Genomic DNA, 26,606 nt, shown 5'->3' with positions numbered 1-26,606 from the left:
AGCAAACAGTTTTCTGGATGATATAATCAGTTTATTACCCCAATTTGGTGTTTAAACAATGCAATCTAAAAAGATCCTAGGAATTGCACAAAAGGGAATAAGCCAAACAGAGGATTTTAATAATAAGCAAACTTTTCTATAACTTCCTTTTTCTTTTTTTTTTGTTTTTTTCGGGCCACACCCATTAGATGCTCAGGGGTTACTCCTGGCTACACGCTCAGAAATTGCCCCTGGCTTGGGGGGACCATATGGGACGCCGGGGGATCGAACCATGGTCCTTTCCTTGGCTAGCGCTTGCAAGGCAGACACCTTACCTCTAGCGCCACCTCGCCGGCCCCTAACTTCTTTTTTCTATACCCCAATTTAAATTCACTTCTTAGCTTGAAATATTTGGCAAACTGATCAGTTCATTATCATTATGAATATTTTAATAAATAATTATGGATACTTGGTATAATTTTATTTTTTAATTTTTTGTCCCCCCATTCACAATACAGACCAAGCAAAGGGCCTGGGTTGAGGTGTATCTGGGGTGCATTTACTGTACCTTCTCTTTCTATACAGTCAATGTAAAGAACACAGCCTGTGGTAAGCATTGGGAGGCCTTATCTTTTCTTTTTTCTTTTTTAATTTTTTTAAATATATATATATAAAACCCTTCACCAGTGCAACATTTCCATCACCAATATCCCAAGTGTCCTTCCCCCCACCCCACTCCGGCCTGTACTTTAGACAGGTTTTCTATTTCCCTCATTCAGTCACATTTTGTTATGACAGTACTCAGTGTAATTATTTCTGTGACTGCACTAAACAATCCTTGTGGTGAGCTTCATGTCGGGACCTGGACCCTCCAGTCCTCCTCTATTTTGTCTCTGAGAATCATTACACAAATGTTTTTCATTTTTCTCAAAACCCATAGATGAGTGAGACCATTCTGTGTTTATCTCTCTCCTTCTGACTTATTTCATTCAACATAATAGATTCCATGTACATCCATGTATAGGAAAATTTCATGACTTCATCTCTTCTGACAGCTGCATAATATTCCATTGTATATATGTACTACAGTTTGGCATAATTTTAAAATTTTAACTTTATAATTTGAAAGAAGAGGATTTCACTGGGTTGGAGTGGGTCACTTAGGTTAGGCTCACGATATTTTGTTAGTAATGTGTAGTCTCTCAACTATGTGTTAATTGAAAAAATGCTGAGCTTCAGATAATTTCATTGACTTTATGATGATTGATTGTCTCCCCAAAGTTCAGTAAGCCAAGGTATCCCTATCTAGAGCTTGACCTGACAATTCTTATGCAGGAAAAATTATTTTCAAAATCAACCCCCTTCACAATAGAAGCCAACTCTTTACTGTCGTTATCACTGATATTGCTTCCTTCCTTTAATGTGGTTCATTATATATGTCTATATATAAATATACATATATCTTTTTGAATATAATGTCCTTTGTTTAATAAATCCAAAATATTTTTCACTCTACTCTCCATTAGCACCCTCTGCATTCTGATTCAAATTATTTGAGATGCATCTCTAGTGTTTTTCAAAAGATCATCACTTTTTCATATAGGAGTCAAATGATAAGGGCCTTAGTGTTAAATTCAAGTCCATATATTATGAAAAAGGAAACAAAGGGGGTAAGAATAGGAGCTAAAGTGTGAATGAATATAAAATGGATAAATAAAAACAACAGGTGATCATTTCAAGCATAAAATTCTATATTCCATTGAGATAGATGATTGGGTCCTTTAAATTTAAATTTAAATCTTGATAAGTTCTTGCAGTAAAAGAACTATCAAGTTTGAGTCAGATGATTGTTGCAGAGTAAAGCATAGGAAAAGGTTATTTAAAATATAATTTTAATAACATGTTTAAATAACAAATATTTGAAAAAATTAGAAAATGATATTCACACATAAATGTAAATTGTAGTTAAGATTAAGAATTTGTAGTATCTTAATAATTGTAACTTAATATCATGTGTGCATTCTGTACTTGAGAATAGTGTTAATGAACTGGGAGGTTTCTTATTGTGGAAAGTATCCTACTGTCAAATTCTATTGTTTATCTAATGTCAAGAACCAGAATATTCCAAGTCACATATGAAAATTACTTAAATAGGGACAATGGCCCAAGACTAAGGGGCCAAAGAGTGAGATCTAGTGTAGGGTGCACAAGAAGTAAACAAGCTAAGAAGTGGATCATGTTCTGAATAAGGTTGAAGACAGTAGAGGAGAAGATATAGCAAATGTCTTCTAAAATGTAATATATGAATAATTATTGGCATTATACAAGCATCAGAATGATAAGATTTAATTTCTCAATTTGTAATTAAATAATTAAAATCACTTATTGGGTTTTAGACATCATCTGGACAATATATAGCTTTTGTCTGCTATGTTGGGCCTAAAACAAAACTTTATATAAGTTTTATAAAAGATTAAAATCAGGCTTTTATGATATATTAAAATAACACATTTAAGAGTTTATTTCACCTATAAACAGGCAGATGTGAAGCTCACCACAAAGAGTGATGAGTGCTGTTAGAGAAATAACTACATTGAGAACTATCATAACAATGTAAATGAATGAAGTAGAAAGCCTGTCTAGAGTACAGGCGGGGTGGGGTGGGGAGGAGGGAGATTTGGGACATTGGTGGTGGGAATGTTGTACTGGTGAAAGGGGGTGTTCTTTACATGACTGAAATCATACAACTATAATCATATTTGTAATCATGGTGTTTAAATAAAGATTAAAAAAAGAACTTGTTCAAAAGAGCATTGGGGTAAACATTCATAGCTTAGGACCATTGAAACAAAGGAAATAAAGGAACACATTGAGACAAAGCTAACTTTGCATGGATAAATGATTGTTGTAAGTATCCTACTATCAAATTCTATTGTTTATCTAATGCTAAGAACTATTATTCATTGCTCTCAGGTGTTTATAGCATAGAATTATAAGATAGTTTCATCTAGGATCAGGATCAGTGATGCAGAAAGAAGTGCTATAGGCAACACAGTTTTCTATAAAGCACAGTTTTTTCCAAAACCTGCATAAAGTGTGTATCTTGTAGTGAGACAAAAACTTCCTCGGAATGTTAGAGGTTTAATATAATTCAACCAAAAAGAGTCCTATATAATAGTAGCTGCAATAACCAAGTATACACCTTCTCTCTATATAGCCTAGATGCCATAAAATTGAGATCCCTGCAAATACAGATAGGTAGACATGAACTTACGATTTTGGAAAAAAGACAGGATGGAATCAGAGATGCTTATGATGAATGTTATCCCTTTCTTTGCTACTACTTCTTAGCTATCTTGAAATAATATGACTTTATGTGGACAGTTGAATTATTTTGGGCGCAATTCAAATGAGACACACACATACATATTACTAAATTAAAGAGTGCTGGAAGTAAAAGATTATTAGTAGAGTACCATAATTAAATCCCTTAGCAAATTCTCATTTATTTTTGTTTCCTCTAGTGACTTTCCTTTACACTTAAAAAATGACAGTCTTAAGTTTAATTCTTTGCAAAAAATGGTTACAGTAATTCTTCCAATGATTGGCTCCAGACCCTTTGTGATTTGTCCCTCTGTTCTTCAAGAGTGGTGTATATTTCTCCCTTAAATACAGACTAATAAAGTATACTAAAATTATGTAATTTCTGTCGTTGGCCTGAAGCCCTGGTATAACCCAACCCAACTCCCAATTATAATTTATAATTGCTTTCTTAGGCTATACACATCGGTGCTCAGGACATACTCCAGACAGTACCTAGGAGTCCATATGTGGTGCTGAGGCCTGAACCTCAGTTGACTGTATGCCAGCACAATGCTTTACTTTCTTGCCCTCCCTATCTCCCTATTATGAATAATGAAATTAGTTGCTGCTTTAAGTCACTATTTTGGAATGGTTTGTGTTATAAAAATAAAAATAAAGAGTAGGATTTAATAGTTTTTTTTCATTATAATATAACTCTTTACTAGCCCTTCAGATTTATCATCTATCATTCTTTTTGTTTCTATTATTTTTTTTTTTTTTTTTTTTTTTTTTTGGTTTTTGGGCCACACCCTGTGACGCTCAGGGGTTACTCCTGGCTATGCGCTCAGAAGTTGCTCCTGGCTTCTTGGGGGACCATATGGGGCACCGGGGGATCGAACCGCGGTCCGTCCTAGGTTAGCGCAGGCAAGGCAGGCACCTTACCTCCAGCGCCACCGCCCGGCCCTCTATTATTTATTTTTAGGGCTACATCTAGCAGTGGTTAGGTGTTAGACCGAGCTTTACACTCAGAAATGATTCAAGGCCAGCTCAGGGGAAGATATAGAATGACAGACATTGAACCCAGGTAGGTTATGTGCAAGGCAAGTGCCCTATCCACTGCACTATCTTTCCAACCACTTTACCATTCTTCTTCAAGCGTATTAGGTTCCACCTATATTAGTAGATTTCAGAGTTCATATTTTCAGTTCAATGCATTCTTAATTTTTTTTTTTAATTGCGTTAGTCCTTTTTCCCACACACATAAATATTCTCATAGTTTTTTTTAACACATCTACTTTTTTTTCATTAGAGCATCATGTAGAGCTTATAATCAAACTTTTATAAATAATTTTATTCTCCAGCTGAGAGTGAGTTTTACAAAGGCAGGATTGTATTTCACATCTACCTCTTCTACAGTGTAGGCTTTATTATGTTGGGAACTGTTCTTAACTCAGTGCTCAGGGATCCCTCCTTTGAGTGCTCAGGTGGATATGAGGTGCTGGCGATTAAGATCCTGGGTCTCTTCAAAGCAGTTGAGCTGGCTCTCCAGTGTTGGGTTTTTGTATATATAAGTATTTAACAAACATACATCTCATAAATACTTTCTACAAATGTTAGGAAATATTGTCATCTTTATCATTTATGTTTTCTGAAATTAATTCTCAGTACTGAAATACTTCAATTTCCTGTACCATGTTTTACGTAACTCTTAAAATTAATAAAAAATTATGCAGAAGTGATTGGAAATCTTATTTTATTAATTACTAAGTAGAGAAAACTTTAAAAGGGATTTGGGGAGGTAGAGAAGGGAATTGCCATAATATCGGTGTTAAGTATCACATTTAAGGTAAAAAAAATTATGTGATAGAATGTTGAACTCAAAAAGAATGTTCCCCATCCCTTAACCCTTAAAATGGCATTAACCAAGAGTAGTTAAAAAAAGTAATAGTAGTTATTAAGCCTCATATTTTAGAAAAAGATTATTATTATTTAGGACCTGTAACTAATAATCATGTATGTCACAAACATTTTTATTCTTCAAACTTATGCCTAGGATGTATGGCATCACTATTTTAGATGAATTTAAACCTTTGCTCTCTATAAGTAAAATAACTGCAGAAATGGAACTTTATAAATCAAATCTTCAACAAATTGCTAAGACAACAATGTTTTGTTATTGTTCATGGTGATTGTAGAATTTTGTATAATTTGTATGTTTTATAGAATTTTAACACAGACATATAAGGTTCTATAGAACAATAAGGCTTTTGCTTCAGGCCAAGGGTTTTAGGGCTTATATATAATATAAACCCCTAATACATATGAAATATAAATTTATATATATATTTGGGGTTTGGGGCCACACCTGGTGGCGCTCAGAGGTTATTCCTGCCTCAGAAATCGCTCATGGCTTGAGGGACTATATGGGACGCCAGGGATCGAACTATGGTTCGTCCTAGGCTAGCGCGAGCAAAGCAGACACCTTACCACTACACCACTGCTTCGGCCCCAAATTTAGATATATTCTTAAAGCAATCTTCCAAAAATCTTCAATAAAACAAAAAATTTCAGTCCAGGCTACTGATTTCTATGCTAGATCACAGAATTTGGTCAAGACTTTTGTTTTTCACTCTTGGTTTATTCATCTCTAAATTGTAGGTGGTTGTATTAAGTGATCACAAAAGCCACTTCTTCTGGGTTAGCCTTCTATGATCCAATTTAAACATGTGGATTGTCTGTCACATCTGCATCTAACACAAAACAGGTGTTAGCATGCAAGTTCATAGGCTCTTGAACATATGTAAGAAAGCAGAGTGTGACTCAAAAACCAAAAAAAAAAATCTCCAGCTGTTTCATGAGTACATTTATATTCAAACCTCACTTCTTAATAGTTGAAGACTTGTGAAGACTTGTGATCATGTAATTATTATATTTGTCCTGAAAATAATACTGTGTGTGCTTGGAGAAACAATGGTTTAAACATACTAGAAGAAGGTAAAACTGGACTTTTTTCTGACCACCTTTCTTGAGATATTAAAATTGAAATCATTATAGACAAAACATTTCTCATATAAGTTTGTAAATATTTTGCATCATTTAAAGTCAAACTATTCAACAACAGTAAACTTTTCACAGGAAATATCTATTAAATGTGCTAAAACCTATTAATAACATATTAAGTGTGCTAATATCTATATTATTTTGAGTTTTCTGTTTTCTCTCTTACTATAAGATATGTGACAATAACAGTACTGTTTATGTCCTTAGTTTGAAAATATATTATGAAAAATATATTATGGATCTGTTTATATATATATATATATATATATATAGACACATATACTATTATAGCAGATATAACCTTTGGTATTCCTGGACAGTGTGTAAGATTAGCACACTAATCAGATGTCTTCAGTATGTTTACTCTTTATTTTACAGCTCATTATAGGCATCACTCTTCTGATTGTTTCTTTGATTTACTGTTCAACAGCAGTAGTATCAGCAATCTCTACATCTTAAACAGTAACCCCATATACTGGACTTCCATCTTTTCCTTCTCCTCTCTTCCTCCTTCTCTTCCTCTGCCTATGTAATGACCTGAATTTATATAGGTTTCATATCCCACCCCGTAGGGGTTTCTGCTACCTGATTGCTTACACTAATCAGCTTGCTTATGCCCTATGACTAATCATCACATATGAACATATACTATATATGTATATAAACATATACATGTATCTGCATATTGATGAATAGCTAGACAGAATAATAATTACCCTCATAATTGTCATGGTCAATTGCCTTCATTTTTCCAGTCATATTCATGAGTTATGCTCATTGATAATTTTTATCTAAAATTACAAACGTAAAATATATGAGTTGAGAGATTCTCAGTTCTACTTTCTCAGAAGGCTTAGCACATTTTGAAATGTGAAGTTCTTTGGTGTCTTCTAGACATTTCTGTGAGATAGGAGCATTAGCATGGATGCACTAATTTTTCAGTTTGATGCACTGCCACAATGATACTAGACTCAAAATTATTTTCAAGTTTGTTTTATTTTTTCAATTAAATTTTGGTATTATTTGACAGTTTTTTACATCACACAACAGAAGTCTCCCCTTTTTATGTCTTCCTCTACCTGTGTTTATGAAGGTAAGTAAAGAGTTAATACATTCATTTATTGACATTTTTTTCAAGATTCTCATTACAGCAATGACTATAATAAATATATAGTATGAAAATGGCTATTCTAAAAAACTAAAGTATAAAGTTTATTATTACATACCCACAAAGGAGACCCTATAAGAGAAATGATGGGCTAGATCAGTATTTTACTTAGACAGATAAACATCTATTCTTACAAAATAACAATTTGCTCCAAACTTTGTTCTCCACGCTTCATTTTTTTTACCACAAACTTCAGTTTGGCTTTGTTCAGATTTTATCTGACACATACTAGGTATCAGAAAAAAACAAAATATGAGAAAGAAGGGGATTATAGCTAATTCTAATTGATGTTAGCCTTCTTAGTTTTTTTTGAATGAATGCTTTTTATTTTAATAATTTTTACTTCAATTATTATAAGATACAGAGTTACAAAGTTATTCATAAATTTTAGTCATAGAATATCCAACACCCCTTCATTTCTTTTGTATAATGTTATAATACAATGTCAAGTCTTCTTAATTTTTTTAAATTGACTTTGCATTGCATCCTAACCTTACATAAATTTTAAATGTGTACCATAAAGAATCTATAGGGGCTGGGATAATAAATACCTTAAAAAAGAGGACTATAAATGCCTTCCCTTTAGTTATGTTTCCAGTCCTACATACTTTATCCTTGTCAGTAATAATTGGCAGCTCTAGTTAGCCAAGCCAAGAAGTATATAATTTCAGCACATACCAACCAATTTAAGGTATCTAAAAGTAAAATGAGTATCTCTAGCAATGGCACATGTGCCCCCAGCACTGGTGGAACGTTTGCCTCCTCCTCCACAGGAAAATTCAACATATATATGATGAATTAAATTCTCCTTTCTATTTGAAAAGAAACTTGGAAGTTGCAGCAGAGGATTCAAACCTCTGAGGGATTCAAAGTATAGCTTTCAATTCCCATACTCCACTATTCCCTGAATATTAATAACTTTTACAGGCCATGAAATAGACTTGAGGGACATGACTTTTGCAGCTTCAGCAAGGGACTCTTTAGCACTTTTGATTTATTATCTGTAATATTCAGCTTTCTAACAATCTATGCACTCCATTTGGCTACTGAAATATCTCTAGCAAGAAAATGATCCTATCTGATGAGAGTTTGAATAAAATCCCATACTTCTGGAATCTTGCTGTTCATAATTTTTTTTAGTTTATGAATTCATAAAGAATAATATAAGAATTAGAGTCCATTCTGTGAAAATGCTAACAGAATCCTGGATATAGCATGGCTTGCCAACCTTCTATGTGCTGGGACTCTTTCAGAAACTCTTCAATCACTCCTTTGGGGAAAAGGATGCTATTTAATATTCATAATCTGCAACTGTGTCTGTAGGCGTGCAATTCTATGGAGAGCAGTGAAAAACAAAGTCAGTCAAACTGCCTTTTGCTTTCATTTTTAGTTAGGTCATTTACCAACTATGCTTGGAAGGGATGTTTTATGATTATAACAGCCCACATAGAATCCAATATTACTATTAATCAGAGTAGTTTCTTTGATTATCTAACAGAATTTATATAACAGAAACTTAAAGACAGAATAATAGCCGCCAACTCTTGCAACCATTGCAAGTAGAGTGTACTGTAAAAACACTATCTGAAACTTAAACTAGTTCAGAGGCATGAAAGCCTTCATAATAGAGGACCCATTTAAGGAGTCTAGAAAATCCCTTGAAATACTAGGTCTAGAGTTCAGGTCTAGTCTCACAATTGTCTTGTTCCCTTGAAATGACTCAACTTTAGGAACAAAGGCTAGGCTAAATTATAAAAGAAAGATATCAATGGTTCTAATTTCTCCTAATCAACAATACCCTAGCAGTAGACTTTGGGAACAATTTAGTAAAATCACAAATTTACAGGGACAAATATTTCCATATTCCCATTCTTGGGAGCAGCTCATAGCATCACACCCTGTGCATTCCCACTGTACTTTCCCAAAGAAGAGAGGTGCTCCTCTGGATCTCTGTGTAATTTCTTCTTCATTTTCTGATGCATATCCTCCATTTTGGGAATTCATCCACAGGAACATTAATTTGAATGTGTACTTTGTTCTCTCCACTCTCAAGAAGTCTATATTCTCCCTTGGGTGCATTTTGTTTCTCTCCACTCACAGCTCCCTATTAAAATGATCTTAATTCAAAATTCGTGATCATACTGAAATTTTTATTGTCAAAGTTAGGCAATGCACAAGAGAGAAAAGAACCTAAACAGAAAAATAGGATTAATTATCCTTTTCATGCAAAGAGCAAGACGTCCACATGAGAGTAAAACTCCCGCCAAATTTGTCAGATGATGGGAACCAACTCTGGCTCCTTGAAGATCAAATGGAATTCAGGGTCTAATGATGGCCACATGGAGCTAGTGAAAAACAAAGTTGCATTGCACAGGCACTCATTAGAAGACATTTTTGTTTTTGGGGTGGCTATACACAAGTGCTTAGGGTTACACCTGGTTTTGCACTCAGGAATCACTCAAGGTGGACTGAGGAGATGTGATAGTTTCTGGGATAGATGTGTGCAAGGTAACTGCCTTATCCACTGTATTATCTTTCAGCCCCAAGTTAGCAGACTTTTATCAAAAGTATTGATGACTTTCAAAGCCCTAAGGAAAAGCTGTTAGAGGGTAGAATGTACTATAGGAGTGCAAGCAAGCTTAAACAATGAAACAAGCTAGAGTCATAGACACTCATTTAAACCAAGAAAGCAATGGAAATAACACAGGCTTTTAGGTCCCAGTGACATCTAATGGAATCTAAATTTTTTAGACACTACTGAGCACTGATACTAATTATAATGTCAGGACAACTCCCATGATTTAGTCACTTAGTCATCACAGTTAATTCAGAATGAGAGATCATTTAAAATATTTTATTCCTTGGGCCCGGAGAGATAGCACAGTGGTGTTTGCCTTGCAAGCAGCCAATCCAGGACCAAAGGTGGTTGGTTCGAATCCCGGTGTCCCATATGGTCCCCCGTGCCTGCCAGGAGCTATTTCTGAGCAGACAGCCAGGAGTAACCCTTGAGCACCGCCGGGTGTGGGCCCCCCAAAAAAAAAACCCAAAAATATTTTATTCCTTTTCTAAAATATTTTTTGTTCAGGGGCCACACCAAGAGATGCTCAGGGCTTACATCTGGTTCTGTACTTATGAATCACTCCAAGTGATATTTAACTAACTGTTTGAGATGTCTGGGATTGGAACCAGGCCCACTTCATGTAAGGCAAGCACCTTATCTCTCAGACCCAATTTATTTTCTTTTAAAATAATATTGTTACTGACACAATGTGATCACACTGATCTTTGTTTGTTTTTCTAAAAGTAGCATTTTATTACATAAAATAATATATGCATATCACCCTAATGATAAAGTGGTATTTTGTTAATATTTTTAAGTTAACCTTCTTTAAGAAAAGGAAAACATATCTGAAAGTATTTTTATCCCTGAGTGTTTATTAACTATTTTATTCTTTGCTCAATGCAATAATATCAAATCTCTGAATCTCAGCAATACCTTCACCAATCAGCTGAAGCCTTTGGCTTGTGGTTTTTCAGGCAAATCAATCTTGAGGGCATGTTACATGCATCTTGCTGTCATATTTCTAAAACTACGATAATCTTGCATTCTCAGAGTGTCTTTTCAGAGTGTCAAATCAATTGCATATAAGTACATTATGGTTTTGTTGAAAGAATTCTATATTAAAACACATTTTATTTTCTTGCTTTATATAATCTTATATTGATTACATCACCCTATTTGCTATATCTTTTGCATAAGGTGGTACCTCCTTATCAAAATGGTCTCTACCTTTTCATATGCTAGCATAATTAAAATGTCCAAAAGCATATTTCAATATCAATGCATATGATAATATGCAATATCAATGCATATGATAATATGACACATATAGTTATCTAGAAATAAAATTAAAAGGGTATATTAAGGAATACCAAAGAACATTCTTTTGAAAAATATGTAAAATTTTCTATGATGAGCCTAGTCTTATTCTTGTGCTTAAATAGATCTGTTTTCCTGTCCTGAATATTATTTAAAAATTCACAGTATTGTTGTGGAGATTCAGAGCAAAAATGTATATAAAATATCTGGCAAAACATTTTCAACAATGCTCATCTTTTTCTTCTAATTTTTCTAATTTAAATGGTATTTGAGAGATATCAATAGGATGATCTCATTTCACTTAAAACTATAGATTGTTCTATAGAGAATAGTTCTTTTTTTCTCTTTCATTTAGTGTTAATTGGACATTTTCTGTAGGTTTGAGGTTACTAAAAAGGTCACAAGCAGATGTAGATAATGACCACTCAGCAGTTTTCTTCTCCTTCATTTCATGAATATCAAGCATTCATAAATGTGAAAAGGAGGAGAAAATTGACGGTACTCCTTTTCTGAGTATTGCTATTAGTTATTAAGAGTGCACTTATAGAAGACATTTCAAAACAAGTGCAGAAGCAAATAAAAAATGGCACTCCAGAGTTTTGTCCATGAAACTATGTCTATGCTGTTTTGTTTTATTACCAGTCTTTGCATAAGGATTTACTCTGCTAACAAGGGTACCCAGTATTGATCAGGACTAATTTAGGAGTCCAGTTGGCATCTCAACTCCTAAATTTTACTTCTTCTTTGAAAAAAACTTTTTTAATCTACTCTTTATTTTTTCTTCTATCCAAGTATCCCTAGGGAAAGCCAAACTTGAATAGTCTTTTGAATGTGATACCAGAATAGACTCCTTGACTGGATTTGAAAGGAAAAAATAGGCAAATTATGTTAAAACACACAAGTTTGATGATACACTGTATTGGCATCTTTCTGTGTAAAATACCATACAGACTATTGGGCAGCTTCTACATCTGAAGTCAGCCCAAACTTGGTTAAAATTCTGGTTATCTTATTTACAAAGACCAAAGCTTACACAAATCTCAACCTTATTTTTCTCATGTCTACAGCAGATAGTAATATTTCTACATTAGAAGTGAATACAAACTTTGAAAGATTGTTATAGCAAGGATTAATTGACTTACCCTCTGTAACACACATATAGTATAGTAGAGATTTATAGGGTGGATTTATAGGGTATATTTTATAGGGTGGCTTTATCTTTTTCTAATATTTGTAATCAAGATATTTTTTAGAAATATCCTCTAAAGATAAACCTGAAGCAGTCTCAATGAAAACTATTCATCCTATAAAATGATGAATTTCTGTCAGGTTTACATAACCAAAAAAAAAAATGGTGTTCCCTACAATTTTGGAGTTTCAATTGTCTTACACTTTCATCAATACAAAATTATGAATTTACATTTTCTTTTTTTGTTTTGTTTAGTTTTGCTTTTTTGGGCTAACCCGTATGATGCTCAAGGGTTACTCCTGGCTAAGTGCTCAGAAATTGCCCCTGGCTTGGGGGACCATATGGGATGCCAGGGGATCAAACCGTGGTCCTTCCTTGGCTAGTGCTTGCAAGGCAGACACCTTACCTCTAGCGCCACCTTGCCAGCCCCTGAATTTACATTTTCTTGTAAGCAAAAAATTATATTATTTTAGGAGTTATTATTTTTCTAAGTAGTAATAGTCTGATTCTAATATGTTCATTTATTTATAAATAATATGCAAGATCCTAGATAAACCAGGGCTTAGCCATATAATGACTGACTTAACATCTATTTCCATTTTTAATTTCTCCTCTCTTCCTTTGCTTACTGAAAAATTTAACCTGAGATTCACTCTGAGGACTTCAAGGGAAACTTCTCCTGCTCCTGTCTACCTGTGTTTCTGAATCCCTGAAGGTCTCCTCAGAGGCCTAGGGAGCGCACCCCCAAAAAAACTGCATTTTGAAGCTGCCCAGTGAGTAAATTCTGGCTGTGGTGGTCGCCATCCAATAAGCTGAGCTCTCTGGCCTGTGGAGGCTCCACCCTGCTGTGCCTTTTTTCACTCTGAGGAATTCAAGGGAAACTTCTGCACCTGTCTGCCTGTGTTTCTGAATCCCTGAAGGTCTCCTCAGAGGCCTAGGGAGCACACCCCCAAAAAAATGTCAACTAGAGGCAGCAGAAGAGCACGGCCACTACGCTTCACAGCCACGCAATCTTTCTAACCAATGAACCCCACCACAACACGCAGGAAAAACCATACTACAAGCGTGACAATGGGGAAACCTCGCAGGCAAACACCATGCACAGAGAAAGAAGAGGAAAGCTCGGATGACCTAATAAATTTCAACCACCTGATTAACCCCTTGTATAAGGAAGTTAAAATAGCACTATGGAAGATGTTTGAAGAACTCAAAGAAAGCATAGATCGCTCTGAACAGAACACAAAAACAGAAATCAGGAAACTCCAAACTGAAATAACAGATCTGAAAAACATGGTAGCTCAACTGAAAACCTCAATGGATGGCCTCGCCGACAGGGTATCAGTAGCTGAGGAGAGAATCGGAGTACTGGAAGATGTGATGCAGAATAACTCAACACAACAGAAGAAATTGGAAAAGAACCTCAAAACAAACAAACAGGCAATGAAAAAAGTACTCAAGGAATGCGAACAGATGAAAATAGAAGTCTTTGATAAACTCAACAGAAACAACATAAGAATCATTATAGTCCCAGAGACCCAGGTAGATCTTCAGGAAGAATCAACTGTCAATGACATCATCAAAGAGATACTCCCAGAGTTAAAGACTATATGCAATCAAATCCTGCATGCCCTAAGAGTACCAGCTAAAAGAGACCCAAAGAAAAAACACCCCAAGACACATCCTCATTACAATGACAAATCCCACAGATAGAGATAGAATACTGAAAACAGCAAGATCAAAAAGGGAAATTACATTCAGAGGAGGATCCCTAAGATTTACAGCAGACATGTCACAAGAAACTCTCAAGGCCAGAAGACAGTGGTGGGATATTGTGACAAGACTGAATGAAATGAATGCCTCACCATGAGTACCGCACCCAGCCTGACTCACGTTCAGGTTTGAAAAAAGAATACATAGCTTCATTGATAAACAACAGCTCAGAAACTTCACATATGATAAACCAGCCTTAAAGGAAAAACTGACAGGTCTACTCTAAGACAAGACAGACCAACAAATACAGCAAATTTATCTACAAAGATGACATTAAATCCTATGACAATCATCTCCCTCAATGTCAATGGACTAAATTCACCAATTAAAAGACACAGAGTGGCAAAATGGGTCAAAAAGATGAATCCAACATTCTGCTGCCTACAAGAAACACATCTGAATAATCAGAACAAACATAGACTCAAAATCAAAAGCTGGAGGAAAATCATCCAAGCAAACAACACTCTCAAAAATGCTGGGGTGGCCATATTAATATGTGATGACATCAACTTTATACTCAGAAAAGTTGTAAGGGACAAAGATGGACACTATGTACTAATCAAGGGATATGTGCAACAGGAAGAAATCAGACTATTAGACATATATGTACCCAATGAGAGACCAGCAAGTTATCTAATACAAATACTGACAATTCTGAAAGAAGAAATCAATAATAACACAATAATTGTGGGAGAACTCAACACAGCCCTATCAACACTTGATAGGTCAACCAGACTGAAACACAACAAAAACTTACTAGCCCTGAAAAGAGTAATGGAAGAAAGAGGACTAGTAGATGTATATAGGACACTCAATCCAAAGAAAAACCTGGATACACATTCTTCTCCAATGTACATGGGTCATTCTCCAGAATAGACTACATGCTGACACATAAAACATACCTCCATAAAATCAAGAGGATAGAAATCTTGCACGCTACCTTTGCTGACCACAAGGCTCTGAAATTGGATGTGAATGTCAAAACCACACAGAAGAAAAACTTTAACAATTGGAAATTAAACACCCTGCTACTGAACAACCAGTCGGTCCGAGATGAAATAAAAAAGGAAATCAAAACTTTTCTGGAAACAAATGATAATGAAGACACAAACTGCCAGAATCTATGGGACACAGCAAAAGCGGTCCTGAGAGGAAAATTTATAGCTCTACAAGCACACATCAGGAAGGAAGAAGGGGCATACCTGAATAACTTAATGACGCAGCTCAAAAAATTAGAAAATGATCAACAAAAGGAACCAAAAGTAGGGAGACAGAAGGAAATAACAAAGCTGAAAGCAGAACTCAATGAAGTGGAAAACCAAAAAGCAATCTGAAAGATCAACGAAAGCAGAAGTTGGTTCTTTGAAAACATAAACAAGATTGATAGACCATTGGCAAAACTCACAAAGAGAGAGAGAGATAAATATGATAAACTGTATTAGAAATGAAAAGAACACAAGAATGCAACACAAAAAACCCTTCCTCACACCTATATTTATTTGAGCACTATTCACAATAGCCAGGTTCTGGATACAACCAAGATGCCCTTCAACAGACGAATGGCTAAAGAAACTGTGGTACATATACCCAATGCAATATTATGCAGCTGTCAGGAGAGATGAAGTCATGAAATTTTCCTATACAGGGATGTACATGGAATCTATCATGCTAAGTGAAATAAGTCAGAGAGAGAGAGAGAGAGAGAGAGAGAGAGAGAGAGAGAGAGAGAGAGAGAGAGAGATGCAGAATTGTCTCATCTATGGGTTTTAAGAAAAATAAAAGTCATTTTTGCAACAATCCTCAGAGACAATGAGAGGAGGTCTGGAACTTCCAGCTCACTTCATGAAGCTCACCACAAAGAGTGGTGAGTGCAGTTATAGAAATAACTACACAGAGAACTACCATAACCATGTGAATGAATGAAGGAACTGGAAAGTCTGTCTAGTGTACAGGTGGGGTGGGGTGGGATTGAGGGAGATTTGGGACATTGGTGGTGGGAATGTTACACTGGTGAAGGGGGGGTGTTCTTTACATGACTGAAACCTAATCACAATCACATATGTAATCAAGATGTTTAAATAAAGAAAAAAATTTTCAAAAAAAAAAAGAAAAAAAAATTTAACCTGAACTGATTAATTCACTTGAAGTAAAATATGTCATGTAAAATAGTTCTGATGCATTTTATGTAAGTGGAAATATGCCAAAAAGCATTTGGAGAAATGTATTTTTTAGGCTAGAAAAAAGAGAATAAAAAAATTGTAGGGCTGGAGCATGCCAGGAGTGATTTCTGAGCGCATAGGCAGGAGTAGCTCCTATGTGGCCCAAAACCAAAACAACAACAACAAAAAGATTGTGAAGTTTCTCTACCATCCTATTCTTACACGTGATTGGTACTTAAGTGGAAATTCTTTTAAAAAGTAAATATTTAGGATGCTGAAAATAAAAAAGTTCTGACATGATCAATAAACACCTGAATCAATGTTTTGCCTATTCCACTTTCAACAACAAATATTTATTGAGCATTTATGTATTACATATTATCTTAGGCTTTGGTTAAAACCTAAGATTTGGAGGAATGTGACCCTGGGAATATTAAGTTATATTAAGTTTGTGTTACTTGATATACAACTCCAGTCATAAATGTGGCAAAAACAGGGGAAAGTTACAGGGGTGTAAGGTCTTGGACAAAACCTTAAAATAAAAATAGAAAAATCAGTATCAAGGATCATGTATTGTGTGGGAAAAGAAAAAAAAATCAATAGGATTGTGTGTATTTATGGCATACCAAAATGATAAAAATATATATGGGTTAGGAGTCAGAGTGATACACAGTGCGTAGAAGCTGAGTAACCCCTGAATCCTGTTGGTGTGGCCCCCAAACAAACAAAAACAAAAAGGGCCTAGATAAAGAAGTAAAGAAGTTAAGTTGCTTTCCTTGAATGATCGTGGTTAACTAACCAAATACCCATATGGTAGGTACCCTGATCACCACTAAGAGTGATTGCTAAGCACTCCTGAGTGCCCATCTAGATAAATAAATAAAATTATTTTAAAAATGGCCATAATAGGGGGCCGGGCGGTGGCACTAGAGGTTAGGTGCCTGCCTTGCCTGCGCTAGCCTTGGACGGACCACGGTTCGATCCCCCAGCGTCCCATATGGTCCCCCAAGCCAGGAGCAACTTCTGAGCGCATAGCCAGGAGTAACCCCTGAGCATTACCGGGTGTGGCCCAAAAACCAAAAAAAATGGCCATAATAAATATGAATTAAAATATAAACTCTGAGAAGAGCAAAAAAGTAAGATGGGGACAATCCAGTTAGGAAATACTGGGTCTGGAGTTTTTTCCTTACTGAAAGAGGCTTATAATCTTCTTCTTCTTCTTCTTCTTCTTCTTCTTCTTCTTCTTCTTCTTCTTCTTCTTCTTCTTCTTCTTCTTCTTCTTCTTCTTCTTCTTCTTCTTTTCTTTTCTTTTCTTCTTCTTCTTCTTCTTCTTCTTCTTCTTCTTCTTTTGTAGTTTTTAATAGAATCTTTTAGGATTTCCTTTTTATATATTTTTATTTAGACACCTTGATTACATACATGATTGTGTTTGGGTTTCAGTCATGTAAAGAACGCCACCCATCACCAGTGGAACATTCCCATCACCAATGTCCCAAGTCTCCCTCCTCCCCACCCAACCCCCGCCTGTACTCTCGACAGGCTTTCTATTTTCCTCGTACATTCTCATTATTAGGAAATTTCAAAATGTAGTTACTTCTCTAACTAAACTTATCCCTGTTTGTGATGAGCTCCATGAAGTGAGCTTTAACTTTCACCCCTTCTCTCTTTTGTGTCTGAAAAATATTATTGCAAGAATGTCTTTCATTTTTCTTAAAACCCATAAATGAGTGAGACCATTCTGCATCTTTTTCTCTCTCTGACTTATTTCACTCAGCATAATAGATTCCATGTAAATCCATGTATTGGAAAATTTCATGACTTCATCTCTCCTGACAGCTGCATAATATTTCATTGTGTATATGTAGCACAGGTTCTTTAGCCATTCATCTGTTGAAAGGTATCTTGGTTGTTTCCAGAGTCTTGCTATGGTAAATAGTGCTGCAATGAATATAGGTGTAAGGAAGGGATTTTTGTATTGTATTTTTGTGTTCCTAGGGTATATTCCTAGGAGTGGTATAGCTGGATCGTATGGGAGCTCGATTTCCAGTTTTTGGAGGAATCTCCATATTGCTTTCCATAAAGATTGAACTAGACGGCATTCCCACCAACAGTGGATAAGAGTTCCTTTTTCTCCACATCCCCACAACACTGCTTGTTCTTATTCTTTGTGATGTGTGCCAATCTCTGTGGTGTGAGGTGGTACCTCATAGTTGTTTTGATTTACATCTTCCTGATGATTAGTGATGTGCAGCATTTTTTTCATGTGTCTTTTGGCCATTTGTATTTCTTCTTTGTCAAAGTGTCTGTCCATTTCTTCTCCCCATTTTTTGATGGGATTAGATGTTTTTTTCTTGTAAAGTTCTGTCAATGCCTTGTATATTTTGGAGATTAGCTCCTTATCTGATGGGTATTGGGTGAATAGTTTCTCCCACTCAGTGGGTGGCTCTTGTATCCTGAGCGCTATTTCTTTTGAGGTGCAGAAGCTTCTCAGTTTAATATATTCCCATCTTTTAATCTCTGTTTTCACTTGCTTGGAGAGTGCAGTTTCCTCCTTGAAGATGCTTGTAATCTCAATGTCCTGGATTGTTTTGCCTACATGTTGTTCTATATATCTTTTTTTATCATGTTGCCTTTTTTTTAATATAAATTTTTATTTTGATCATAGTGGCTTACATATTGTTGACAATAATATTTTAGGTACATATTTACATAAAATCAGGGGGGGTTCCCATCACCAAATTGTCCTCCCTACCCCTCCGTTTCTGTCCTACCTCCCTTTTCCTTTTCCCTCACCCTAGGGCTGCTAGAATATGTGGTCCCCTCTGTATCTAACCCACTACTTAGTAGTCTTGCACCTGTTTGGTCTTGATGCCTCCCTTATTTCCCCCTCTAACTGGAGTCAGGACTAGCTAGTTCAAGTTGCGTGGTTTTGTTTGAAGGAGAGAAAAGTAATAAACTGGGATAAGAGTCTAATCCCCCGAAATTGGGTGGAGTCCTTCTAAAGGCTCTCATCATCAATTTGGGAGATGGAGAAAAAGAAGGTGAAACACTCCACTAGTACCAAAAGAAGTGTCAAATATCCAGTGAGGGCTCCAGCTATATCGATAAGCACCACACAGAGCAGACAAAACAAACAAACAAACAAACAAATAGAAAAAAAACAAAAACAAAAACAGACAAACAAAAATCACGCCATGGTCATGAATTGAGAAACATGGCATAGCACATAACGAAAGAGAAGAAAGGAAGAGAGAGAGAGAAAAAAGTATAATTGGGGACTACACTTTCAATAATCACACCCAAATAGAGAAATCGACCAAAATAGATTGGTAAATCAAAAAATAATAACAATAGGTTTTGTGCTGTTTGTATTTTTGTTTTTTCCCTCCTGCCCTGGCACAGTAAATATTGGGGTCATTCGAAAAATAATTCACTTGGCCTAAGAGATATGGGGTTTCTCCGTCCTTGGAGCATACTGTCATGGGATCAACTCTAGACTTTGCTCAGGATCCTTTACTTTCCCGTTGGTGTTTTTTTTTTTTCCATTTTTTTTTTTTTGTGTGTGTGTGGAAGACTTCTGCTCTGTGTTTAGATGTCTCAGTATCTGCACAGATCCTGAGGTGGGACTTATGATGAAGTCAGTCTTTGTGGTTCTAGCGGTTCTGTTACCTCAGTGTCATTTTAGTCCATCTTCTGTGGTTGGTGATCTTGGTCTTTGCACTGAACCTAGGGTGGCACCTAGGATAGCGTCTTTCTTTGTGCTTCCAAAAGCCTCATTCCGTTACTATTGCCTCTGCCGGACCTTTGGGACTGGGGATCATGATTATTGTGCAGGTCATAGTTCAAACCCTAAACTAGGGCTTTTTTATTGGACCCAAGATGTATACAGTCTGGTCGTGGATCTAGCAGCCAGTCATTTGTAAATCCCGATCTTGGCTTTTGGACCTACCAAAGGGTGCCATGACTTCTGTTTTTGTCTTGTCGTTAGTTGGTAAGGTAGGCTAATCTGCTCTAAGGTCAAGATGTTCACATTTTCCTCGTTGTCAGGATATCATGTTAGAGCTGGGCCTTGTTGTTGGTCTCGTCCTATTAAGGCCGTCCCAGATGGAGTTTGTTTCCTGCAGCTGTTGTAAAGAGCTGTGCTGTTTCTATGTCGGGGATCAAGGGTTCACGGTTGGATGAATGGTATCTAATCACCTGAGGTCTAATTTGATTCCACATGACATATTTTCAAGGCAGGAGATATCCCTATATTTTAAACAACTGAGTTCCTATCTCTAGTAAATAAGAGCTCTTTTTTTATATATGTAATATTTCCCCTTTACTTAGTGTGCCTTTGCAGAGGGAAGTGGTGCTGCATTATAATGTCTGTGTATTCGTGGTAGGACTGATGGGATAACAGACACAGGTCACATACCAAAAAACGAAGAGAGAAAAAAAAAGAAAAAAAAAAGGGAATTAAAAATGTATGTGCTCACAAATATATATGTAGGACGAACATTTAAAAAAAGATAAATAAATAAATTAAAAAGAAAAAAAAGAAATAAAATGAGTTAGCGAAATTTTTAAGTGACCAAAGTGGTGCAAAAGATTACCTTACATTTGGGGGAGGGCAGGTAAAGAGGTGGTGTATTACAGGTCTTATGCCTATGTTGGAAGTACAGTTTTTCCCATTGTCTTTTGGGTTTTTCTTGTGGTGTGTGGGTTCCCAGGCATCTTCCTATCCCACCCCCTGACCTTCTTCAGGTTGGTAAAAATTTGCGGCAGGGAGGTCTTGGAAGAGTTCTTGCATTGGGGATACTTTTGGATCTAGGCCCGGTTTCAAGGAGTAGTCCGCGTTAGGGGGAGTTGGTAGGGAGGGCCTCGCAGCGTCAGTCCACAGGGAAGTTGGCTGTCTTTTCTTTCAGGAGACGAGGTGTCGGTTTATCTGGGTGTCCTCTCGCCTGGATGCTGGGTACAGGTTCGTTGGGTAGGGGGTCGATCTTGATGCCTAATAGAATAAGGACTGGGGGTGAAGAGTTTTAATATGGTGGGAGATCTGGATGGGATTGAGGGGTGAAGGGATAGTTGGATTTCTGGAGGGGGGAAAGGGGAAGGTATATGGGAAAGGTTTGAAGGGAGAGAAAAGAGAAAATACCTTAGAGAGAAAAGGGGGAGAGAGAGGGAAAAAAGTAATGCGCAGAATAGAGAAAAAAAAAAGTAGTGAGAAGAGAGGAGAAAATAGCAAGGGAATGCTGGTTTGATTGAATGTGTTCGAAGATTAGAGCCTGTAGTTTAAGTCTGTATGTCTCAGGTACTGCTTCAGTGGTCTGACTGGTCTCGTGCTTTAATTCCTAAATGTAGGTATTACCTAGAGATAAAGTGTATGTTAAAGAGTTTTCTTGTGGCCATCTCATAGTGCAAGCAAGGTATGGTATCCCATGTGGTATCCCGAGTTGCCACCTTAGTTTGTTCGCCCTTTGTATCCAAGGGCACCTGTGGACAGAAAAGCTGAGAGGTTATTTAAAGTATAGTAGGGATAAAGGTATTAAAAGGTTAGTGTTATGGTATGTTGCCATTGCAGTCCTCATGATTTCCCCTTGGTGTTATGTTCTATACTTTGTGTTTCCTGTATACGGAACTCTAAGGGGTTATTGTGGACCTTTTGTTGTAGTAGTATGATTACATACCTGTTCTCCTCTATGCTGCCTGTTTCTGTTGTTGCTGTTTTCTTTGTGGTATAATGTGTAGTCAAGAGTTTGCGTTGTTCCTTTTTTCATGTATTTTGGACACTGTCCCCCACGTCTATGTTGACTATTACAGTGTTCGGAGTTTCTACCCTGTTGAACCCTGTTATTTGATTGTTAGGTATTAGTTGTGTATAAAATATGTGTTCTAGGTGTTTCAGAATAGTGCTATCGTGCTGTGTTTATCTTTTGTCTTCTGACTTACTTCGTTTAACATAACATGATCTAGGTCCATCCACGTTGCTGCAAAGTCTGTGATTGTATCATTTCTGACTGCCATGTAATATTCCATTGTGTATATGTACCACATCTTAATGATCCATTCATCTGTTGTTGGACATCGAGGTTGGTTCCAAGATTTGGCTATTATACTGAGTGCTGCAATAAATAGTGGGGTGCATACATATTTTGGAATGAATGTCCTTCCATCTTGGGGGTATATGCCTAGAAGAGCAATTGCTGGGTCAAATGGCAGCTCAATTCTGAGTTCTTTGAGCACTCTCCAGACATGTTGGACTAGGGGGCATTTCCACCAGCAGTGGATGAGAGTTCCTTTCATACCGCATCCTTGCCAACAAAGGTTGTTTCCATTATTTTTGATGTGAGCCAACCTCACTGGTGTAAGGTGGTATCTCATTGTTGTCTTGATTTGGATCTCCCTGATGATGAGTGAAGGTGAGCATGTTTTCATGTGTTTGTTGGCCATCCTTCTGTCTTCCTCAGAGAAGTGTCTATTCATTTCATCTCCCCATTTTTTATGGCTTTATTCGGTTTTGGGGGGCTCAGCTTTCTGAAGTAGCTTTGTATGTTCTAGATATCAGCCCTTTATCTGATATATCAAGTGAAAAGATTTTTTCCCCATTCTGTTAGCTGTCTTCTTGCATTAAGTAGGGTTTTCTTTTGCCATGCAGAAGCTTTTTAGTTTGATGTAGTCCCAGTTGTTTATATTTGATGCTATCAGTTCTTGCCATTGGTGCTCCGTTCTCAAACACCTTTTTTGATATAAAAGGTCGAGTGTTCTGCCTATTTATTCTCGATATACTTTATAGATTCAGGTCTGATTTCAAGGTCTTTTGATCCATTTTGAAGTGACTTTTTGTATAAGGAGTGAGGTATGGGTTGATTTTCACTTTCGTACATGTGGTTTTTCCAGTTGTGCCAACACCATTTGTTGAATAGGCTTTCTTTGTTCCATTTCAGATTCTTGCCTCTTTTATCAAATATTAGTTGGCTGTATATCTGGGGGTTTATGTCTGGGAATTCTGTTCTGATCCCACTGGTCTGAGGTCCTGTCTCTGTTCCAGTACCATGCTGTTTTTAATTACAATGGCTTTATAGTATAGTTTCAAGTTAGGTAAAGAGATGCCTCCCAGCTTCTTGTTTTTCAGTATGTGTTTGGCTATCCTGGGTCTTTTGTGGTTCCAGATGAATTTTGTGATTGATTGTTCTATTTCTTTAAAGAATTGTGTCTGGATTTGGATAGGGATTGCATTAAATCTATATAGAAGTTTGGGCGTAAGATAGTGATATTTTAACCTTTTTTTTACCAGGGGAGAGCGCGAAACACAGTCCCCCACACTACCACAAATTATGCAGTCAAGTTTCCCACTTTAGGGGAAATCGCAGGGGTCAGCACACCCGGAGTGCAATGGGTGAGCCTCGCCCTGGGGAAACCACCTTCGTGATCATGGTATCTCCCCTGCCAGGTAAGTATAAGATAGTCATTTTGACTATGTTAATTCTACCTATCCATGAGGATGGGATGTTCTTCCATTTCTTTAGATCGTCGTCAATTTCTTTCTGAAGTGTTTTGAAGTTTCCCTGGTATAGGTCTTTCACTTCTCTTGTAATGTTGATTCCTAGATACTTAATATATTTTGATACTATCTTAAATGGGATTGTATTTTTAATCTCTCTCTCCTCAACTTCATTGTTTGTATATAGAACGCTACTGTCTTTTGTGTATTGACTTTGTATCCAGCCACTTTGCTGTATTGGTTGATTGTTTCTAGGAGTTTTACTGTGGACTCTTTAGGGTTTTTGATGTATATCATCGGCAAATAGAGCTAGCTTGTGTTCATCTTTCCCTACTTGAATTCTTTTGATTCCCTTCTCTTGTCGGATTGCTTTTGCTAGGACTTCTAAGGTTATATTGAATAAGAGTGGAGAGAGTGGACAGCCTTGCCTAGTTCCTGACCTTAGTGGGAATGCTTCTAGTTTCTCACCATTAAGTATAATGTTGGCTGTAGGCTTTTTATAAATAGCCGTAACTATCTTGAGGAAGGTTCCTTCTAACCCTATTTTGCTGAGTGTCTTTAACATGAAAGGATGTTGGATTTTGTCAAACGCCTTCTCGGCATCGATTGATATGATCATGTGGTTTTTGTCTTTCATGTTGTTGATGTGATGTATCATGTTTATTGATTTGCGTATGTTGAACCAACCTTGCATTCCTGGTATGAATCCCACTTGGTCGTGATGTATGATCTTTTTGATGAAGTGCTGGATTCGGTTTTTTAAGATTTTGTTGAGTATCTTTGCATCTATGTTCATTAGTGAGATTGGTCTGTAGTTTCCTTTCTTGGTGGTGTCTTTGCCATCTTTGGGAATGAGTGTGATTTAGCCTCATAAAAGGAGTTGGGGAGGATTTCTGTTTTTCTATGATTTGGAAGAGCCTATGGAAAAGTGGTAGTAAGTCTTCTTGGAATGTTTGATAGAATTCACCTGTAAATCCATCTGGGCCTGAACTTTTGTTCTTAGGAGTTTTTTAATTACATCTTCAATTTCCCTTTAGGTGATTGGTCTGTTTAGGCTTTCTAGTTCTTTCTTTTCCAGTCTGGAAGAGGGTGTTTTTCCAAGAATCTGTCGATTTCTACTGGGTTCTCTAGCCTAGCTGATTATAATTGTTCACAATATAATCTCATGATATGTTGTATTTCTTGGGGTTCTGTTTTAATCTCTCCCCTTTTGTTTGTGATCAACCTGATTTGGATGTTTTCCCTCTTCTTTTCGGTGAGTTTTGCCAGTGGTTTGTCTATCTTGTTTATTATTCGAAAAACCAATTCCTGGTCTCATTGATTTTTTGTATTGTTTTCTTAGTTTCTATGTTGTTTATTTCTGCTCTGGTTTTTATTATTTCTTGCCTTCTGGTCGTGGTTGGATTTCTCTGTTGCTGTTGTTCCAATTCTTTGAGGTGATCCTTTAAACTGTTGGTTTTGTCATTTTCCTGTCTCTTGACATAGGCCTGTATTGCTATGAGTTTCCCCCTAATTACTGCTTTTGCTGTGTCCCATAAATTTTGACATGTTGTCTCTTCATTGTCATTTGTCTCAAGGAATCTTTTTATTTCTTCCTTGAGTTGTTCTTTGACCCAGCTGTTGTTAAGCAGCATGTTGTTTAGTCTCCAGGTATTAGTTTTCCTCCATTGCTTCTTCTTGACATCAATTTTAAGCTCTGTTGCATAGTGATCTGAAATGGTACTTCTAATGATCCTTACCTTTGTGGTCTTACATAGGTTCGCTTTGTATCCTAAAACATGGTCTATTCTGGAGAAGGTTCCATGTGGGTTTGAGAAGAATGTGTATTCTGCTTTCTGGGGATGGAGGGCTCTATATAAGTCTATTAGCCCTAAATCTAATTTTTCATTTAGAGCTCTTATTTCTTTGCTATTTTTCTGCTTGGAGGATCTGTCCAGTGGTGATAGTGGAGTATTGAGGTCCCCTACTATTATCACAATTCCCTTCACGTGTTTCTCCAGGTTTGCCAGTAGTTGCCTCACATATTTTGGTTACTCTATATTAGGTGCATAGATATTGACCAGGGTTAGTGTTTCTTGATCTAATGTTCCCCTGATCAGTAAGTAGTGACCCTCTTTTTCTCTGATCACTTTCTTGAGGTTGAATACAATTTGGTCTGAAATAAGAATGGCTGTCCCTGCTCTTTTTTGTTTTCCATTGGCCTGAATAATTACTTTCCATCCTTTTATTCTAAGCCTGTGCTTATCCTGTAACTGTAGGTGTGTTTCTTGTAGACAGCAGAAGTCCGGTTTATTTTTCCTAACCCAGTTCTCTACTATGTGTCTTTTAATTGGAGAGTTTAGTCCATTAACATTTAGGGAAATTATTGATAGAGAGGACTGTTGTGCAGTTGTATTGTTTGGAGTGGTTGTTGTTACTATTGGGGGTTTGGATTGTGTAATTCATCTCTGAGTAAGTCGCTTAGGGTCGGTTTAGTTTGCACAAATAGTTCAAGTTTGTTCATGTTTGAGAATGTTTTTAGTCTGCCCTCCCATATGAATGATAGTTTTGCTGGGTATTGGACCCTGGGTTGGAAATTTCTTTCATTCAGTCGTTTAAATATGTCATTCCACTGT

The 26,606-nt window shown here is 36.6% G+C and overlaps 2 non-coding genes across 2 annotated transcripts; both read right to left on the bottom strand.

Annotated features, from left to right (window-relative positions):
- Window positions 1-472: 472 nt before the first annotated feature.
- On the bottom strand, window positions 473-605 carry LOC125998451 (small nucleolar RNA SNORA51). Its single transcript, XR_007492019.1, has one exon. It is a non-coding gene; the product is annotated as a small nucleolar RNA SNORA51 (small nucleolar RNA).
- Window positions 606-23,781: 23,176 nt separating this feature from the next.
- On the bottom strand, window positions 23,782-23,948 carry LOC125998326 (U1 spliceosomal RNA). The gene has a single exon (XR_007491916.1). It is a non-coding gene; the product is annotated as a U1 spliceosomal RNA (small nuclear RNA).
- Between the last annotated feature and the right edge of the window lie 2,658 nt (window positions 23,949-26,606).

Source organism: Suncus etruscus, chromosome 20 (assembly GCF_024139225.1).
Source record: "Suncus etruscus isolate mSunEtr1 chromosome 20, mSunEtr1.pri.cur, whole genome shotgun sequence".
Taxonomy (NCBI): domain Eukaryota; kingdom Metazoa; phylum Chordata; class Mammalia; order Eulipotyphla; family Soricidae; genus Suncus; species Suncus etruscus.
Note: the sequence above shows the minus strand (reverse complement) of the source record. Positions and strands in the feature narration are given on the sequence as shown.